This window comes from Ornithodoros turicata, chromosome 3 (assembly GCF_037126465.1).
Source record: "Ornithodoros turicata isolate Travis chromosome 3, ASM3712646v1, whole genome shotgun sequence".
Lineage (NCBI taxonomy): Eukaryota > Metazoa > Arthropoda > Arachnida > Ixodida > Argasidae > Ornithodoros > Ornithodoros turicata.
The window spans coordinates 55,347,079-55,368,060 of NC_088203.1; the positions used below are offsets into that span (position 1 = coordinate 55,347,079).

At 46.5% G+C, this 20,982-nt stretch overlaps 2 long non-coding RNA genes across 2 annotated transcripts; both read left to right on the plus strand.

Annotated features, from left to right (window-relative positions):
- The first annotated feature begins 6,444 nt into the window (after nucleotides 1–6,444).
- Nucleotides 6,445–7,686, plus strand: LOC135388487 (uncharacterized). Its single transcript, XR_010421415.1, has 3 exons — nucleotides 6,445–6,825; nucleotides 6,974–7,058; nucleotides 7,543–7,686. It is a non-coding gene; the product is annotated as an uncharacterized LOC135388487 (long non-coding RNA).
- Nucleotides 7,687–11,448: 3,762 nt separating this feature from the next.
- On the plus strand, nucleotides 11,449–13,693 carry LOC135388488 (uncharacterized). Its single transcript, XR_010421416.1, has 3 exons — nucleotides 11,449–11,603; nucleotides 11,728–11,801; nucleotides 13,527–13,693. It is a non-coding gene; the product is annotated as an uncharacterized LOC135388488 (long non-coding RNA).
- Nucleotides 13,694–20,982: the final 7,289 nt, after the last annotated feature.

A 20,982-nucleotide genomic window follows, 5' to 3' on the forward strand; every position in this document is an offset into this window, starting at 1 on the left:
CGTCCGTTGATCGGTAACTGATTTCCATAAAGACGTCCGATGGACAAGGGGCTCAACAACGACGAGGTTTATTTACACTTATGTACAACACCAATTTACACATACTGCTACAAAACTCTCCGGGCTGGAGATGAAATTCACACGGGTACCAGACCCTTGACAAGTCTTTCTCTCCCCTCTTCGGGCTCCGACACCTCCTTAAAAGGGTGGCAATCTGGACCACAACCTCAACCCAGGACCACCAATCGGATGGCCCGGGTTCAAAGTGTTGGGACTCCCAATTGGATTGTTTTAAAATCTTTGACAGGAGCGTCCCTACTTAACCCCCGCCCTCTGGTCCAGATTTACGGCCAACGGTCGCAGCTGTCAAACCGTGCACCCCGTAACTTCGAGCAGTGCAACGTCCAGGCGTCATTTCCCTGATTAAGTGCCGGGAGGTAACGAGGTTTTCCTGGAACTCACGCACATCGTGCTTTGGAGTGCTGAGTGTCAATGTTGCGAGCCCTACACCTCCCTCCCTAAGTTCGTTGTGGGGCACAGTTGACCCACAAGGAGCATCCATAACACGGAGGCATAGTACAATAATCCCTCTGTAACATCCTGTGCACAGAGCCCAAATTTAAATACTTGTACACATGAACGTATACAAACTGCTATCGCTCAGTGTCTTTGATAAAACAAAACGAATGCGGTACATTATGACTTGTCCACAATACACACACTAAACACAACTGTTGAAACCAGGTAGCCATCATTCGCGGACTCCTGAAGCAGTGAGAGTCAGTATAGCTCCCAAGGTCCACGTTTTCTTGATAACAATTGGCCCTAACTCTGTCCAAATCGCAGACGTGATAAAGCATCCGCGTTACCGTGCGCGCTCCCTTTTCGGTGAATTATGCTCACATGATACCGCTGGAGGGCGAGAGCCCAGCGCGCAAGCTTTGAGCCCTGGGGCGTCGTACAAGTGAGGTAAGCCAGTGGATTATGATCTGACACCACTGTGATCTGAGCCCCATACACCCAATGGTCGAATTTTTTGAGGCCCGAGATGACGGCGAATGCCTCACGCTCTATAGCCGCCCACGGAACTTGTGTTTCAGTGAATTTATGACTGGCAAAGGATATGGGTATCTCCTTGCCGCTAGAGTCCTTTTGGGCCAAACACGCTCCAACTGCGTACGCCGACGCGTCCGTGAATAACCAGTATGGCTTCTCAGGGTCCGGGGTTGTCAGTGCCACCGCCTCAGCTAAGCTGGACTTCAAAGTTTGAAGTGAGGCTTCAACCTCCTCATCCCAAGGGATCTCGTTTGGGATTCTTTTTCCCGTTAGGCGAGTTAAGGGACCTGCTATTCCCGCATAGCCTGGCACGTACTGGCGGTAATATCCGCACAGTCCCAGGACACTTCTGAGCTCCTTCTTGGTGCTCGGTCTCTTTAGCTCGGAAATTACCTCGATTTTCTCCGGGTCGGGAGCATGGTGTCCGGATCCCACGATATGCCCTAGGTAGCGTATCGAACCCTGAGCGACTTGGCATTTTGCCATGTTTACGGTTAGTCGTACCCTTTGCAGGGTTGTCCGAATCGCTGCTAAATGCCGCATGTGATCGTTCCAACATTCTGAATACACCGTTATGTCATCTAAATACGCGCAAGCGTACTCTTGGTGTTCTACTACACTCTTAGAAAAAAGGTAGTAAAAAAGTAGTAACGGCCGTCGTTACTACTCTTCTCCTTCAGTTACTACCTTTTTCTCGCGTTTACTACTGCTTCGCAACCTACCAATTGTTGACAGGTAGTAACAGATGTCGTTACCACGACTTAGTTACTTTACAACCACAGCAGGTAGTAACAGCAGTTCAGGGATATATGCATGCATATTGCTGCTTACTTCCCCTTATAAGCTACTGTAGGGCTGCACTTATTCAACCTGACACACTCTAGAGCTACGTGAAGATACTGCTTTATTGTATATCTGTGCAGGGTTTAATCAACTTTCCATTGTCTGTTATCTGAATACACATTTTCGATATGCAGTTAAGCCATGGTGCTCCAGACCCACTAAGAACACACACACAAAAACAGGGCAATACAAATGTTGTAAGGAAAAGTTCTCACATTGCATGATGATGTATAAGGCACAACATGTGTTGTAGGCACAGCGTACAATGGTAGCCTTAACATTCCTGTAAAATTATTATCACTGCTCTTCTTCGAAACGTATGCACTAAGGGCATTACAACAGGACGTCTAATCTGTGGATATGGCGCGGTACACATTGTTAACTCCTGGTGTTGGGCATAAAGCCACGGATAATAATAAAACAAAGCATTCTTTGAAGAAAATGTATAACATCACTGAAGAAAGCATTAGGCTGGTGGGTAACGCACCTTGACCTGTGATTTATTACAACAGCTTTTTCACGTCTGACGCTGTGGCCTAATGGATCGCTGGTTGTCCATAAAAGGTAACTTGAAGCATAGCCGCATGACTAAACAAAGCCTTAATACAGTAAACACTCGTTAATATGACCACCACAGTTCCCATTGATTTGGGTCATTAAGTAAATTGATGTAATAACTGGAAGTGCACCCGTGCCAACTGGACATAATGTTATGAGAGCAAAGGATAATAAAAAATACGGATGTTTTTTTTTTTCATTCGGGCTTTCAACCCAGACCATTTTCTGTTTGACTTCAGCCATTCTCACATTCCCTCTTGCATGCTCCTGTGGTCACTGTCTTGTTGAGCACTCCAGCTCTTTGTCCGATAAGCGCTGTGAGTAACCCCCAGCTCAACAACATCAGGAGGAATCCCAAACACTGGCACCCTACTTTAACATGTGTCACCTCCTGCTTCAGATACTGTTGATGACACGGTTAGCAAAAACAGCCTGTCAGCTAAGACCGTCCCATATTACCTCGGTTGACCTTGAAAGCGTTCAGTGAATACTGTATTTGAAGGTGGACCACATGCTGCACATTTTTATTACTCGAAAGAAATAGACTTGCAACACCTGGAGGTTTGAGATGAGATAAACCACGGAGTGCTGATTTTAGACCATGTCCCATACTTGGTAGCCTTTTCCTGTGACGCAGACATCATAACGACAAGATAATACATGTGTTTCACCGTAACTCCTCACACAAATATCGGACATTGTCCGATAAACGGGCTGTCATATTAACGAGTGTGCATTTACATGGCAGTAAAACAGTTCCCAAGAAAAAGTGTCATGAAGCGAGTATTTCAGATTATCGGGTGATGCAAAAATGATGGATGGGAAGCAATGTAAAAAATTGAAAGGCCAACTGAAACTATGAATCAGAATCAATCATGATGCCAGGTTTTGGCACCACAACGGATTCAAAGTACAAGTCGTGTATGTCCCTAGAGGCTATCTCAGCAGGCAAAACAAGCTTCTGGTTGGCTGTTTTGGTGACTTCATAGGCCCAACGGTGTCTGTTAAAATGAACTGTTTCAAATTCATTCACTACAATGAACAGTGAACCACAGTACACTAGGAGCATCGAGATTTGTCCAAAAACTGGAATGTCACCCTTGCCGAGCAGAACAACATCTTGTACTCGATATTTGCAATGTTCTAGTGTTGCTGATGCTACCTCCCATACTGGGACACCACTCAAAAATCTGTTTGTTGCACACTCGGGCAGGTGTCCATCATCCAGAGGTTTGGCCTTCGTGGTCTCGAGGGCTGTGTCGAGGTCAAGGTTGGCTACCTCATAGCTTTGCAGCAACTGATGTCTTGCAGCAACAGACTTGCATATATTCCTGAAATTTTTATTTCTTACAGCCATGACTTCAAGTACTGGTGCTTCGCTTCGTAGCGCATGCACCAGTACTGCTTATGTGGTCCAAGTTCGGTTATGATCCTGGGGTAGTGAATTAGGAAGTGAAGTTTTGGAATCATTTTTCCTGGGTACCTTGCAGTAAACGCTGTAAAAAAATGCTGTATCTCATCATGGAGGTATGCAACATGATCACGTGGCAGTTCATCAGCAAACACCAAATCCACCACACTTCGCAGTTTGAGGTAAATTTCCCAGTGCTCATTATCTTCTGGAATAATGTCTCCAAATATGATAGAAAATAAATAAAAGAAACACCACTTTTGAGATGCAGTGCCTTTATATGCTGCTTGACCTTGCACATATCCTCTTGTTAGCAGCTCTGGCTTGTTGCCCCGGTCATGTATTCCATAGTCAAAAGCTGCCACTCTGTCCAAGTCTGAGTAATTCATGACCTTGTCACCGATCAGTCCATTCAACACCTGTTGAAGTACATGAGGAACGGCTCCCTCAAGAACATCGTGCATGAGGTCAGGAGGTAGCTGCAGCGTAACATCAAAGTGCGTCACGTCCAGCAGTGGTGACCGTTCTTTAACCCCATGGGACCTGCCTCGTTCGGATGGGTTTTCCAAGAGATCTGCGAGGTGATGCCTATGTGTATCCTGTGTTCGTATGTCAACATCCATTTCGTGGCAAATGGTTTCCAGATCTGTAACTGGTGCTGTGCAAAAGCGACATGGTCTTCCTTTGCTGAAACTGCAGCTGAAGCCTCCCATTTTGTTCATCGAGAGATTGTCGCCACAAAAAGCAACAAGAAGTGCTCCCACCTTGACATCAGTATTGCAGTGCTTGACAGTGAATCCAACATCACTTAAAATATTTATGTCTTCCAAAAGTGGTTTCATAACAGCTGATAAGCCATGCTTTTGCACACTGGTGTATTTTGCAATTATTGCAACATGGATAGAGCTCAGCTGTGACCTATACCTAGCATGGATGTTCACTATGCTGTAGTACACAACAAAAAGCTTGTACTGACCACGTTTCGACCCAAGCGGGTTAACTATTTCCAGTTCGTCACTGTAGAGTACAATGAAGAGTGTGAACTGTGATCCTTCTTGGATTAGATCTGCTGTCTTTCGCTCAAACAGCAAGCCGTCACGGAAAGTGGATAGGTGAGATTTGTTTTCGTGACTTGCGTAGTCTTCCAAATGGCCCACAAAATTCTCTGATAGGAATAAATTCTGCAGCACACTTTTGACTGGCACGTACTGAAATGTATCAGATTCATCTAGATTACGCTCCTGGGGTTTCACGTATGGGAGGTTTTCCTTTGCAAATTTCTCTCTTTGGTACTGTGTTTTCGTGTATTCGAAGATTTCATCCACAAAATTGCACTGTATCAGTGAGTTCACACTGCCACTAGCCTCACCGCTTGGTTCACAATGGCGCATTACTTGAGCAGCGAAGTTCTGAAGTACGTCCCGTAAAGTCATTTGGAATTCCTCAAAAATAAGTTCCGTCGTCGAGTGGGGAATCTTGTGGACCTCTGCTATGCGGAAGAACAACAAACTGAGCTGTTTCCGACAATGTGATAGGAAATCGTGCATTGATTGTTCAGCGTCACCCGGTAGTTCACTGTACGTGGCACCCTCTTCAACGTCGCCTTGTGAATCACTTGCTTCCAGTACAGATGCCTGGTTTTCCAGATTTGGAGAGTCAGTTACGGGGACTGTGGTGCTGCTTGGTCCATCCTCTTCGTCAAGTTGCAGCTCGTTTCGATGACAACGATATAGATGTCTTCGGTAGCTATGAAACAAATTGTACGTCTTAGAGCAGCCTCCCACGCCGCATACATACGATGTTCTCGTAGAATGTCTGTGTACGCTGCCGATATGGGACACAATTCTTGAGAACTTCGAACAGGTAAATGAACAACGGGGACACTTATGATTTGCGGGATTCATTATTGTGCTTTGTGCTTTTACACGCTTTCATATGTTCGTCCACATGTTTTCACTTCACCGTCCGAACAGCCGGCTTTTGTCTTTGGCTACTAGAAGGCATACTGTCTTCGCTTGGCTATATTCCGCGACTATTGTGATTAATGTGATTCTTGGGTTAAAATGTTAATGAAACATTTTAAGAAATTGGTCGCTGACGTGCCGAACACAACAAGAAAACAAAGGTTGTCAATGGTGTTGCCATGACGTACATCATCATGCACCAACATCCGTTTCCGGTATACTGGTTTTCGCCGGTTTTCGTTTCATCGGTGCGCGCGCGCGTTTGTGCTTGTGTGTTATGCGTTCATTGTGCAAACGCTGTAGAAACACGCTTTTAAGTAGTTTCAGTACGTTCAACTGTCGAAATGGGTGACAGGGAACATCTAGAAGCGGGTGCTGCTATCCAATGCCTCGTGGAATATGAGGAAAGAAAGAAAGTTGTCACTTTCGGGGGTGATCGCAAAGTAAGTGACTTAGTCGCAGCACTGAAGTCCACGGATTTCAGAGACGCTCTACAGCAGTTCCGAATTGAAGTAAGTACTTACGTTATGTCGTATTGTTACAAAGAACTCCATCTCACACTAAAAGTTTTCTTCTAATGAAACTACACTTTCCAATCTGACGTAGGTGTACAACACCACATTCAAAGAGTTTGTCGACCCCGATGCAAACCAAACTTTTCGTAATAGCGATGTCATCAAGCTAATCAAGGAGTCGGAGACGCCAGTAGGAACAACGGGGTAACGCGTGCTTTAAGCATGTTGCGTGCTTTGTCTTACATGTGTACTTTGCCGGCATGTTTAGTGCGCAATCAGGAGATGAGATAGTTATTTCATCAGACAACCTTACCACGTCTACGGATGAGACAACTTGCAGCAGAGGAGCATACAGGTTGCCGAAGGTACCCGTGGATTTACATGCAGCAATATGCAAGGCGGAGCTTGGCAAGGTGGAATCTAGCCTTAAGAGCAGAATAATCCAGTGGTTGACAACTGACCTCAGGACATACAGCCCGTAAGCAATTTTGTGACAATATACAGATGGCAGTCGTGGAAGAGCTTTGAGGCCCATGGTGTTGTTTGTGTGTGTGTTACTTTCCACCATAATTTTGTGACATATTAGTGTGTGCACTCATTTGAACTAATATTTAATTTGTTCTAAGATACCCAGGAAGCCTGTACACCGAGGCAGCTAAGGCACTCGTGCTTCAGTACCCTCAACTTCGCGACACAATAGGAACAGGCTATGTAAGCATCAACGTTTCACATAGTGTTGAAAGCTGGGCTTCACATCACCATGTTGTATGAGCGATGCAAAGCATTGATCTCTGGGTCGTAATTGTATCAACAAAAATGCAGCTTTGGCTGACCTGGGTTCGTTACTCCAGTTTGCACGTACCGTTTCTGTAATTCGGCTAAGTTCCGCTATGGCAGATAAATAAATCTCCTATACTTTCGCAGGGATACAGACACAAAATGAGTGTAGATGTCTTGGCACACAATTGATACTTCATGGAGTATGCCAGCCGAAATATTTTTTCCTTGTGGGATATGTTTCTGTCAGATTAGTTTGATATTGCGGTCATGCTGCTAGAAATTACCGCGGGGGTTTCAAATGGCTGAAGAACCTTATTGATTTCTTTGCTGTGGATTAATATTGTGTTGCTTCAGAGTACTACATTACGTATACAGGCATTTCTGTTGCAAAACTGATTCTGCATTACGTCGACAGGACTCCTGGAAGGTACGGTTTAAGTACCGCTTTGCATACCTGAGGCGGGAGATGACGCACCTAAAACCAGTGACTGAAGCTAAAAATAAATTTGGTCGGAGAAAAGTGTCTGAAAATGCACAGAATCCTCCGAAACGTCCATGTCGTACAGTAAGTGATGCTCAAAAGAAGGGCCCTGAATTATTTTCGTACAAATTGGTGATTGTCAAGCAGGGTCTCCGGATCATTTTGCGTGAAATTGCTCATTGGAGTTGTAGCAGCTTTTTGCCGTTATGTATCATCGCCGACATATGACTAAGGCTGGAATTGCAAAGAACACCAGTTGCGGTGCATAGGAAGGGATGTGTTGTAAGGAGAGGCCTGGATAAATCACTTTGCGAATTAGTGCATACAAAGGAAATGTCAGAGTGTAGTCTACGAAAAGTGCAAAATGTGTTGACGTCATTCCACGCTGAATGATCCAATGGTCCTGTTCGACCCCTTCAATTCTTTTTCGGAAAAGCACCAGGGATGCTGTGTCCTACCATTAGGCATTTGCTGACGTTTTGTTAAAAATAATGAACCGCTCTTAAAACGTCTCAATATTTACGCAAAAAGTGATACTTATTTACAAAAAGTGATACATACTTTTAAGGGAGAAGCCAAGTGGGCAGACTTCTCCACATGGACAGGGTTTGTATTCAGAATGACAGAATGAGGCCCAAGCAATGTGCTAAATGTGATTTCTTTGCCCGCTGTTTATTTAGAGTTCTATGGGTATCCCAGGAAACGAGCAGGCAGATCGAGCTGCTTCAGCAGCCCTTACCTTAGACATTAGTCCATTTGACATGCCCTTTCACGACTTCAGACGGGTGCTAAAATGCGCCATTAACGCAAAATGGCAAGAATTCTGGGATTCACAAACACAGAACAAACTTCACCTGATAAAGCCACACATCAGTCATCACACGCACACATTGGAACACCGCATCTGTGATGTCCTGAGGCACAGGCTCAGAATTGGACACACTTACCTATCACACGGCTTTCTACTTCGTGGGGAGGAGCCGCCACAGTGCACTCTCTGTGATGAGCCCATTTCTATTGTACATATTTTGATATCGTGTCCAAAACACGAACCTCATCGAAATCGTCACTTTACTGAGTGCTACAAGTAGTTTTTACCTCTTCACCCAACTCTTCTGCTGGGTGATGAGCCTTTTGTTCCTTTCGAGAACATTTTGAGTTACTTTAGAGATATAGGAATGCTTAGGAACTTGTAACTTTTAGCTAAGTTTTTTATATCCACTTCTATGTCTAGATTTGCTTCTCTCTCTTAATTCCATCATTTTTACTTTTACTTCTAAGTTGAGTCATTTACAACCATAGTTTTTGGCGCTCTATGGTCTCAGTCGCTTTTGCGCCAAAAACCTCCAATTATCATCATCATCATCATTATTTAGAGTTCGAGAGGTGTGCACATGTTTCGACGCTATTTCATGTATGTTTGTGATTCTTTTAAGGTACAGGGTGTTCAAGGAAGAAGGGCGGGAGAATTTGTGTTTACTTATCACAACCCATGAAAGCTATCTATACATTTTGAAACGTGTCCCGGAAGTAGATTTTGCTACATTAAATTCTAAACATGACAGTTTTGTCAAGTCAGTCGTCTTCAGAGTCATTTTCAGAAGTGAAGCGGTCGACGGAAAAATGTGAGAAATAGTGCAAATGATAAACCAGAATTTCAAGTCACGCATTAAAAGAAGTAAAGAGGTAGTTCTAGATAAGCCAGAGAAAATATTTATTGATGTTCGACACATTACACCGATGCACGCTGTGCCCTCGTCATGGTAGCTCTCTGGGGGCTTCGGCCTACTGTTTGGTGAGGCAATACTTCAGCTCATGATCGCGCCTATTTCGTTAGGTCTGACTCCTGAGACATTTAAAGGCGAAATCTGCGGACCTCAGGATAATAAAATACGCCTCTCGTGTCTACGCAGCGAGACGTGTGTAACGAGCATCCAGCATATCTTACTGAAATCTGTTCTGACGCGTACTCTCCATTTATAGTTTTAAATGAACTGCATTGACGCAAACAACTGTAAAATCATGTAAAACTGTCTACGTATAGGTGTCATCACTGGTCAGTGCTTCACTTGCGTGAAGTGGCAGTGAAACGGTACGAAGCATATCCGCTTTCATACCGCTTTGCGGCTTTCCAGATAATATACCTGTTTATATTACTCTGGTATGGGCCATCATGTAAAACGATGCTTTACGGTATATGTGCAGGAATGAGGGTGAAGAATTCTATCTTTCACCACACATGGGAGGGTACACCCCTAAGCTGTATACAGCCTGGACAGTGAACTTAGTTTCTGTTCAAATTACGAGGAGAGCTATAAATTCTTCACAAGGAAAGCATGTGTGAAAAACAAAAGTTTAGTAAGATACTGCAGTCTCTGTTATGAGTCATTGTGTAGTCACGAGGGGCATATTTTATTATACTGAGGTCCCAAGATTTTTCGCTGAAATGTCTCAGGAGTCTTGCGCAAAGATATGCCTGATCCTGAACCACAGTATTTCCCCGCCAAACCGTACACTGTTAAAACAGAACTTCACCATATAGCATGCTCCTAGCCAACCATCATTCTGAATAATATCATTCTGTGTCCTGATTATTTGTTCAACAGGGGGAGGCGCCTATTTGGGGCAAGATAATCTGTCCCAGATAGGTGTGTCCTCCCATTTTCAACAAAGCAGTACTCGGAATGATATCATTCGAATGATGATTGGCTATGAGTGTGCTATGTGGTGAAGTTCTGTTTTAACAGTGTAGGCAAAAGCCGCCAAAATGCTCCCATGGGGTGCGTGTCGTGTGCCCCTGGTGTAGTGTCGAACATAAAAAATATTTCTCCTGCTTATGGGAAAGTACCTTTTAGCTTTTTTTATATGTCTGACACTAGATTCCGCTCTATCATTTGCAATGATTCTGACATTTCTAGCGTTGGCCGGTTCACTTGTGAAAAACGGCCCTGAAAACAACCAACTTTAACAAAACTGTCATGCTTAGAATTTATATAGCAAAATGTACTGCCTGGACAAATGCCAAAACGCACCAATATCTTGTATCGGGTGTGGTAAATAAGCACAGAATTTCACATTCTTGCTCCTTGAACACAAGGTACGTTAAAAGAATCGCAAACAAGCAAAAATGGCTCCGAAACATGTGCCCACGTCTCGAACTAAATAAAAAGTGGGCAAAGAAATCACCTATGGCACATTGCTGGGGCCCGGTTGTGTCATCCTCTGCCAAGAAAACCTGTCAATCAGGAGAAGTCCCCAGTCTCTTGACTTCTTCCTGCGTAGTATCGTTTTAGCTTTCTGTGCAAGGTTTGAGGCGTCCTAACTGGGGAGCGATTAAGTATTTTCAGTAAAACTTTGGCAAATGCTTATTGGAAGGACGGAATATCTAGGGTATTTTTTTACAAAACATCTAAGAGATTTCGAGCAAGTCCATGGATTCATTTTGCATGGAATGACACATCAGTATGCTATTTAAATTATTTTTTCTTCATGTACAGCTGTCAGTAGTGGAGGAGACTACATACAGTGAGAGTGACATTAAAGAGTTTCAACAACAAATGAAAAATGAAATCGCAAGGGCAGTGCCAGATACCCAGGAAATAAGCAATCTTATGAAGAAGACATATGCCCATAGACGACGATGGATTTTAGATGCCCATCCCGCAACAGCAGAGATCCTAGAGCACTATCCTGCACTGGCGACACAGGACATGGTGAATTTGGTTGTTAGAATGTGCTTGCATACTGAAGTTTAACACGACCAGTACCTTCTTGGCTATGGACTTTTTCTATTGATAAATGTATTTTTGCATATTGACAGGTGCATCAGGAGTTTACCACCATAACTGGAGTGAAGGCAGATGAAAAGATGCTAGGAATTTTGAACTCTATTGGAGACAAATGTGTGGAACTTGCAAGATCCCGCAGGTGTGCGAGAGAAACAGTACGAGATATCGATGAAGACCTGGCAATCCTCAGTGGCGACATGAAAAAATGTAATTACTGCAGAAAGCACAAAATTTAGTTTCTCGGTGGTTGACTCTGTGTAATCTTAATTAGCGAAATGGTCAAGCTTCAACATGATGCCGAATGCCCTGTTTCTTTGTTTTCCTTACTTAGACTGCTTTGCGGTCGGTGTGCTCCGCCTGCTACCCTTGCTGCTGAACGAACAACCTGAATATTTGAAAGGATCTGTGAGTACTTCACTTTATTATTCCTTGCTTTCTGGAGTGACACCAAGCACATTTTTATTTGGCAGCTATATGGTAAGCATCACATGACCTGCTACAATTTCCAGCAGGCAGTCCTCGCACATATGGTAGTTATCAATTTGGTAAAAGAGGGTCTTTAAACTCGTCAAATTTCCATAAGTTTTAAAGTGATCCTACTTCTTGATATTACCTTTTGACTTCACTTCAAGCTATTATACATCATCAGCATGTCTACCAACCTAGAAAGCGGGAATTGTCAGAGAATTTTTATGCAGTTGGAAAAGTCAGCATTATAAGGAAGCTGCCAAAAACGTCTGACATCAGGGAAAATTGCAGACAATTGCCATGATGATACACAGCGGATCATGAGTGCTGTGTGCCATGATGCAGCAATTAATGTTCGCTTAGGTAACAATTCACCAATACGACAAGCTCGGAGGCAGAGGAGTAGGGCAGCCTCACCAATAACTGACAGATAGAGCTGCTGCACTTAGCTGGTGGACAAACTCTAAGATTAAAATCCTGAGCTTGTGCAATTACAAAAAAGGCATACACATGTCGTGCGTGTGCATATCCGTTTTGTACGTATCGTTTGGATACGTTACTGAATCATAAATGATTTCAATGACTTTTTTTAAAATATGTTGGATGAGCATTCATCAAAGTGATGCTATACTACAACCACATACTTCGTTTCATAGTGCAGGAAGCTTCCAATGTGCGTCAGCTTCATACTGTTTTATTGGAAATATTTTGGCATCTTGTGTGTAGGTTACCCTAAGGTCCTCCTTCCTCCATAAACTCATTATGCAGACCTGTTGTTTTATGCACTATATGCTCCTTGCTCATTATGCCTTACTTGGAAATAGGCTTCAAAAGTAGCAAAGATGGCATTTCTGCACGTGGGTTATACGGCCGGGATGACGTCCTATTAGAAAGCACTGGTAACTACCAGATGACTATAATTAGCTAAAGTTAACTAGCCTATTAACTTAATCTTTTCCAGGACGTAAAATTGGAACCAATTATTATTTAAATGTACCATCTATGCTAAATACCATGAGAAGCAAACACATGTTGAGGTAAAATTCACCAAGTTATGCCACTGGAAATGAACTGAAGTCAGAACTAACTTTTCGAGTGCATAACCAAAATGATGAAGCCTATATGTGTAGCAGAGTGCGGAACATATTACCTCCGAGTGATCTGCCCGCCGAAGGGAATTGGGTGGACTTGGCCGGCTTCACAGTGAACTGTGCCGGCATTTGTCTTAAAGTATATGTGCTAAACTCAGGAGAACACACAGAGAGCACAGACAGCACCTGGATTTCAACCGGGTTCACTTCACACTCTGCCATGGAATGGCATTGGAGCGAGCAGTCTATCTTGCCAACCGATCAGCGCCCACTCTGATCAGCTCCATAGCTTCCAATCATGTGACCCTCTCACATGCTAGAGTAGTGCACGTATCTGGTTTCAGCTCATTCGCATTGTAAAATATGGCAATTTATATCACAAAGGGCGTCCTCCTGGCCACATAACTCACCTACACAAATCGTATCTTTGCTGCTCAGAGATTTTTCATAACAAATCTGTAAAGCATAAAGGCACGTCCTGTAGTTTTACAAGCCTTGGACTCATTTCTTGATTTGTTGTCTTTTGTTGTCTTTGACCTAATCTCATATTCTTTGCACTCTTGAACTGCAGGATGTTTACCCCTCCATATTTACTCACGGAAGAAAGCTTCATGACGCCACAGAAATTCGGGTGAAATTTGAAGACATCAGCTTGGAAGCATGTGATGTGATAAATGGTGTGCCAATAACACTGGAGTTGTACTGGGTTTTGGATGTTAGGTACAGCCCAAAAAACAAAAACACCTGGGCCGTACTGGAGTTCCTCTGTGGCCTACGGCAGAGTCGTCTCACACCCCTGGTCCAAAGACTTTTGACTAGTTTTGAGTGTCAATAAAAACCGCTCGCCCAGGTATGTTGTTTTCACATGGTTTTCTTTTAGCGTTGCAAGTTCCACAGACACACATCACTTACAAAAGGCTTACTTACACACACTATATACCCATCATGGTATATAGTGACAGTGAGCCTCACGGAGTACACAGCACACAACGTAAACCTTACTACCCGGGGGACCGGAAACATAGTAACAGCAACACTATTAACAGTTACAACCTCCTGTATCCAAAGCGTAGTAACGACAGTGGTAGTAACCGTTACTTCCATGCTCGTTACTACCCACAGTTACTAGCAAGTTATTAAAAACTGCGACAAGCTGTTCGTACCCTGAGGGTTGTGATTTCTCCAAGCTTTTTTCTAAGAGTGTAGGAGTGCGTTAACGATCCGTTGGAAGGTGGCGGCTGCATTTTTGAGTCCGAAGGGCATCACCCGCCACGCAAACTGCCCGAAGTGCGTAACGAACGCCGACTTCTCCTGGCTGCCTGCCTCGAGGGGAATTTGCCAGTACCCCCGGCGTAAGTCTAGCAGCGTGATAAATCGCGCCCTGCCTACACGAAGCACCAGTTCCTGTTGCAGCGCCATTGGATAGGCATCATCTACGGTGCCCGCGTTCAAAACTCGATAGTCTACACAAAGTCGTACACCGCCATCCCTCTTTGTGACGCAAACCACAGGATGCGCATACTCGCTCGTAATCGGGTACACCAACCCTTCTTCAAGCAGTTCATTAACCTGCTGCTCGACTTGCTTTCTAAGGAGTTGGGGAGTGCGGTAGGGAGAAGACCGTTTGGGGACGTGTCCCTCTCGTAACTTTATTACGTGCGCGTCAACCTTTGCAACCGAGGGGCCGTCTTTGAACACCGTTGCGAATCTTTCAAATAGCTGCCTAACTTGATTGGCCTCAACCTGTCTTAGGTGGGAGGTAGCTTCCAATGGCAAAATTTGGTGCCCTCTATCGCTTCTGGTGGGTGCTGGCTCCACGTCACCGAATTCTTCGTCCCCTTGAAAAATCACTCCCACGTGATTAACCCTGGCTTGATACGCCCGCAAGTTGTTCGCGTGGATAGTCCGCGTTTTCCCATCGTCGGTTAAAACATCGTAGGAGTGTTCGCGACGTCTCCCTATCACTTGGTACGGACCTCTCCATTTTGGTTGATGTTTCGCAACTATGCCGTTATCGAAAACGATCACCTGATCTCCAGGTTTAAATGGTTTCACCTTCGTCCGACGGTTATGTCTCTCGGCGTACTCCGCCTGCCGCTTTTCCGCAACTAAACCTGCCGCTTCGGCGGCTGCCTCGAATTTATCCCTGAGTTGCTCGAGATACTTCGGGGGAGCCTCCCGAAGTTGGGCCGGGACTCCAACCTGCCCTTCCCAGGTGTTCTTCAGTATCGTTAGCGGGCCCGTCGGAGACCTGCCGTGCAGGAGCCGAAAGGGGGCAACACCGGTCGTGTCGTGTGGCACCTCTCGGTATGCCCACAACAGAAAAGGAACGAACTTGTCCCAGTTCTTTGGGTCGTCCTTCACGACGTGAAATAACATTCGGCGGAACACGCGATTCCATCTCTCAACAGCGCCATTACTTTCGTGGTGCTCTGCGGTTGAGAAGCGGGGGGAGCACCCGAGGCGTCGTAAAAACTCCTGCGTGAGCTGCGAAGTGAAATTAATACCCTGGTCACAGCACACGGTTTCCGGGACACCGGTTCGCGCGAAGATTTCGAGGAGCGCGTCGACCGTTTTCTTCGCGGTGGGCGACGTCAAACAAATCACTTCTGACCACCTTGTATGAAGGTCAGTTACGCACAGTGCGTACTTGTGGCCACGTGCCGATGCGATCTCGAATGGCCCTACAACGTCGATGTTAACCGCTTGGAAAGGGTAGCCCGGCCGCGTGAGCGGTGCGATGGGAACCCTGTCCGTCGCCCCTTTGTCGGCGTTAATTTGGCAATTGTGACACGTTTTCCAATACTCCCGAACCTCTCTTTCTATTCCCGGCCAGTAGAAGCTGGCTTTAATGCGGCTTAGGGTCTTGCGCATCCCGAGATGTCCTCCCCACGGCGTATCGTGCGCAAGCCGCATGACCTGTTGCCTTTTCTTCTCGGGTAAGACGAGCTGTCTGACCTTCTGACCTGCTACTAACTCACTATGATACAGGAGGTCCGCATCGATGAACATACCGTGGGTTTCATCTTTCCCTTGGCCCCACGCATCTGCGAGGCTCCTGTCCTCACGCTGTTGTACTCTAAATTCTCCTCTTTCGCTTTTATGAAACTCGACTGCCTCTCCCGCGTCTTTCGCTGCGCTGACTGCGGCCCCGTTATGAGTTTCGCCACTTTCACTCAGTTCTGCATGAAACAAGCTTACCAATCCCTCGTCTCCTACATCCTTGTCGTAGGCTGTTTCAGCTGCAGTTACTGCTTCAGCTGTGACTCCTTCATTCTGTCTTTCTGAATGCTGCAGTGCGTTCCAGGCCTCGAGTGATAAGAGGCAATCCGCATCTCCCACTAGCTTTTCTGTGAAAGCGCATTCCAATGGGATAGTCCTGTTGACCTCGACATGATCGTCGTTCGCGCCGACTACTCTAATTGGCAGTATGCCTAGTTCGGCGGGTACTCTGTGTCCAAACGCAGACTCGAGCCACAGGGGGCTTAGTGTGTCTTTCTCGCGGTGTGGAAATAGGTCGGCCCTAACAACGGTCACATCTGCTCCGCTGTCGATCATAGCGCGAAATTTCCGCTCTCCGCATTGCAACACGACTTCCCGATTGGGGATAGCAAACCGGTCGCTCTCTCCTGTCGCTGACGGACGGACTCTGGCTACTATCACGGCTGTACCAGCTAATTCTACGTCAGTTGCGGTATTTACAACGTCCTCGTCTTTAGCTACGGCTACGCGGTTTACACGCCTCTGCATCGAGTCCCTATTGTCCCTCTGGCCTTGAACGGCGCTTCCCCTGCCTTTCGCGTCTTCATATTTCTCTACGGCCTTTACTAGGTCACTTTCCGAGGCTTTAACCTCACACAGTTGCAGTGTTACGAACCGACGCGCTTCTTCGGTGAGCGAATCAACAAAGCGACGATGAAAGACGAAAGTCACTGAAAAGGTTAGCCAGCTGTAGGGATCGAACCCACATCTTCTGGATTGCCGGTCCAGGGCTCTACCAATTGAGCTAAGCTAACACGCCTCTCCAGTGACTATGTCGTTCTATGTCGTTCCAGCCTCAGAACATCAGTTTATCTCTTGTTCAACAAAGCGGTCGGCGATAAGGAGCGTGATTAGATCGTTATAGCTTGTTGCTTCTCTTGCTTTCGCGTACGCACCTACGTAGCTCCGAAGCCTAGCCCAATAGTTAGACCATGTTTCTTCTTTGGTTTTGACTGCTTCCGTGAAGCGCTTTCTATACTCCCCTGGCGATAATCGCAGAGCTGCCAACACGGCTTCTTTTACAGTCTCGTAGTCGTTGAGCTCGTCTGTGCTCAATTTGGAATAGAGATGCCCTACTCTGTTGGCTATGAGCGGCAAAACAAGGTGACTTTGCACGTCGTCTTGCACTTGGTACGACTTGAAGACACCCTCTACCCCTTCAAACCACATTGGTACTTCTCTATGGGCTGGTAAGGGGAGCAAAACGCTCTTTAACCTTTTGGCGTAGTAGTTCAGATTCTGTTCGCGCGTCCTCGTGGACAGCGTTTCGCTACAAGACGAGCGGTCATCTCTGGTTCTTTCCAGTTCTATCCTACGAGACCGCTCTCGCTCCAACTCGATTTGGAGCTGGAAAATTTTTATGCTCTCACTGTTAGCTGATCCGGAAACACTTTCGTTTCCTCATTCCACCATTTCTGCTTCGAATTTTGCCTTTTCTTGCCTAGCTTTACTTCGCGTTAGCATCAACTATACGCAACGACCCTGGGACTCCGCACCAAGCGTTTCACACCTCAACGCTTCCTACCGCAACCCGCGACCAAGTGACAGATGCACTGTGAAAGCTAAAAGCCTGCCACAAGAACACAGAGGTACGCAAAAGCTACAATTCTGCAAAATCTCAGCTATTAACACGCGGACCTCAGGAGCGACTGACCACCCACCTACCTCGTGGAATCGTTCGTTGCTCCTCCGTCGAGTGTGTTCTCCATTGACCGGTGACTCCCTAGCTGGTCAGTCCCGTCACTGCACTGCCCTTGTCCGTCGCAAGTCCAAGTTGCGCTGGCCTGCTGGCTGTCCCCTCATGCGCTGATCGACGCACAGCCTGTCCTCGTTGACCGGTTGCACCTTCTTGTCGATGACAATGACTGGAGCTGTCCCTTCAGTTTCCTGGACACTCCGATGGTCTGCCGCTGTCTTGCACTGGTATGCCCTCGTTGTTCCGACTCGAAATATCGCCCGTCCGTCCGGATGGTTCAACTCTCCGTAGGTGAGCATCCTGTCGGCTGCGCCAGTAAAGTTCCTTCCGTTGTTGCTGGAAGGTGGTCCGTTGATGTAGCTAACAGATCGAAAATATTCCCAAGAGACGTCCGACAGGCGGTATTTTCGAACAATAACTCGGCTTTATTCACGTAGTTATTTACATAACTATATACAAGACAATACTATAGCGACTGAAGTCACGGGGCTTTCGCCTCGTCTTCATCAACTCGTTGCGGCTTCCACACACGGATTTTCGTGTGTCCTCCGCTTAAAAGGGTGACATTTGAGACACAACCCCCCCCCCCGCCAGCAAACACCAATCCCAGAAGCCCGGTTCAAACGTCTCCAACTCATGGTTGGCCTGGTTTGAATTTAGACCGAACCAGGCACCTCCTAATTGTGCGCCCACTACTCGGTATTTATGGGTAACGGACCAAGCTGTCAATCCGTGCACCATGCAACTTTGGACAGTGCATCTTCCTTGGCCCACTCTACTGATTTATTGCCAGCGAGCATCTGGTCACGAAGACCCCCTGAGGTGTCAAGTGTCCCCCGTCCAACGCGCCAAGTAAAATTTCTTCCACCACTTGCTTCTCTAGCTGGAAGGTCGGTTCGCTGTGACGTCCGTTGATCGGTAACTGATTTCCATAAAGACGCTCAACGGGGCTCAACAACGACGACAATAAAAGGGGCTCAACAACGACGAGGTTTATTTACACTTATGTACAACACCAATTTACACATACTGCTACAAAACTCTCCGGGCTGAAGATAAAATTCACACGGGTACCAGACCCTTGACAAGTCTTTCTCTGCCCCTCTTCGGGCTCCGACACCTCCTTAAAAGGGTGACAATCTGAACCACAACCTCAACCCAGGACCACCAATCGGACGGCCCGGGTTCAAAGTGTTGGGATTCCCAATTGGATTGTTTTAAAATCTTTGACAGGAGCGTCCCTTCTTAACCCCCGCCCTCTGGTCGAGATTTACGGCAAACGATCGCAGCTGTCAAACCGTGCACCCCGTAACTTCGAGCAGTGCAACGTCCAGGCGTCATTTCCCTGATTAAGTGCCGGGGGGTAACGAGGTTTTCCTGGAACTCACGCACATCGTGCTTTCGAGTGCTGAGTGTCAATGTTGCGAACCCTACATCATCCGCAGCGAGCAAGCTTCCATGTCAACAGCCCTACCTGCAGAAGCAGCAGCTTCAGCAACGTCAGCAGTGATGACACTCCCAAAAGCTGCCGTGAACATATTGCAAAGGTTAAATGCAACCGTCTGCCCTGCTCATCTGCCCTCCCTCCAGATTCTGCTACAGTATACATCGGGGGATATATTGCTCGCGTCGTGAGCGAGGAAATGGAATGTGACTCTTGCGTTGCAGTGTCCACAAAGCCTGCCACGAACCAGCCCATTTTCCAGCTCACACACCACCAGGACAGAGGTGGTCTCCCCTACCCAGTGATATTTGTTTTGGAGACAGTTAGGACATTTGCTGAGACTGTCCTACAACCGATCTCAGTTCTGCAAAAGCCTCTAGCTACATTGGTGCACCATGCAGTCCCGGCCCTCTGTAGCTCAAATGTGCTCAGGTGCACAGCTAACCCCAGCACTGATCACAGAAGAAGGTTCATGGAACTCATAGCAGTTCGCTTTTTACGGCCGCTGCTTACTAATTACGCATTCGGTGTAACAGATAACAATGATGCCTTCAAGTACTTCGAAGGAAACCATTGTCGCGAAAATGCACGAAGCTGTGAGCGTTCACGTCTATAGGTTGTACAGAAAAAAAAAGTACTGTTTTGGGCTCACAAGACTTGAAATTTGCGACATATCATTGTGCAACCGACAGTATCTTTTCACGGGAAAAGATTTCATTACCTGTGGAATCGAGAAACCGGCAGTAAGCTAACGAACAGCGCACAAATTGATCGTGAAACGACGATATACAGTTCACAGGCAGCGCTGTTGCTCATCAACGTTTGTGGCGTATGCTCCTAAGTACCCTGTTTGAGTGGCGCCTCATAGTGGCAAAGTAGCGTACTGGACGCGACGGCGGAGGCCTGTTGTCCTCCGCCTCTTCTGCCAGGCACGAAGACTATAGAGGAGGCACTGACAGTGGCGACCGCTCATCACCCGACATCAGACACGCGTTGTGCAACGCACACACACACAGGCGCATATGGTGAGTGAAACAATAATGCCTGGTTTCTTTATCTCGAGGTACAGGAGCCTCCTAAAGCGATGATGATGCCTGGGAATCCCGCCGTCGTCCAGAAGCCTTCAATCGTGCGATGTGCATCGTCTCCTTGTGGCTATGGGTAACAAAGGGAGCAGTATGGCCTGTCGCAGCGACCACAGTGCGACGCACCACACGACATGCTGAAGATTTCGACACGTTAATCCTGTCCGCAATGGAGCTGAAAATGGCAATATGTTACAGCGAAATCTTTAACGAGTTTGAGTACCTGGCGCTCACTGGAAGCACTCCAGGTTTGTGAGGCCCAGAGGAGGACGAGGACCTTCTTCCCCAGCTCTATCTCGGGCCGTCCCATGGAAAAGTGGCCGTACCCTTGACAACATGACCACCGATTTTTCAGCTGATAACCTCTGAAGCCCCCGCAGGGGGCACCGGCTTCGGCTGGTGTTTGGTGAGTGGCGCCACCACGGATCCTAGCCCCCAGTCCCAAGGTGTTATCCGTACCGTGCCGAGGGGATGAAAGGCGAAGGGTAGAAGCCTTGAACGGTGGCGGTCGGGGTCTTGGTCAAGCTCCGGCCGATGGGTT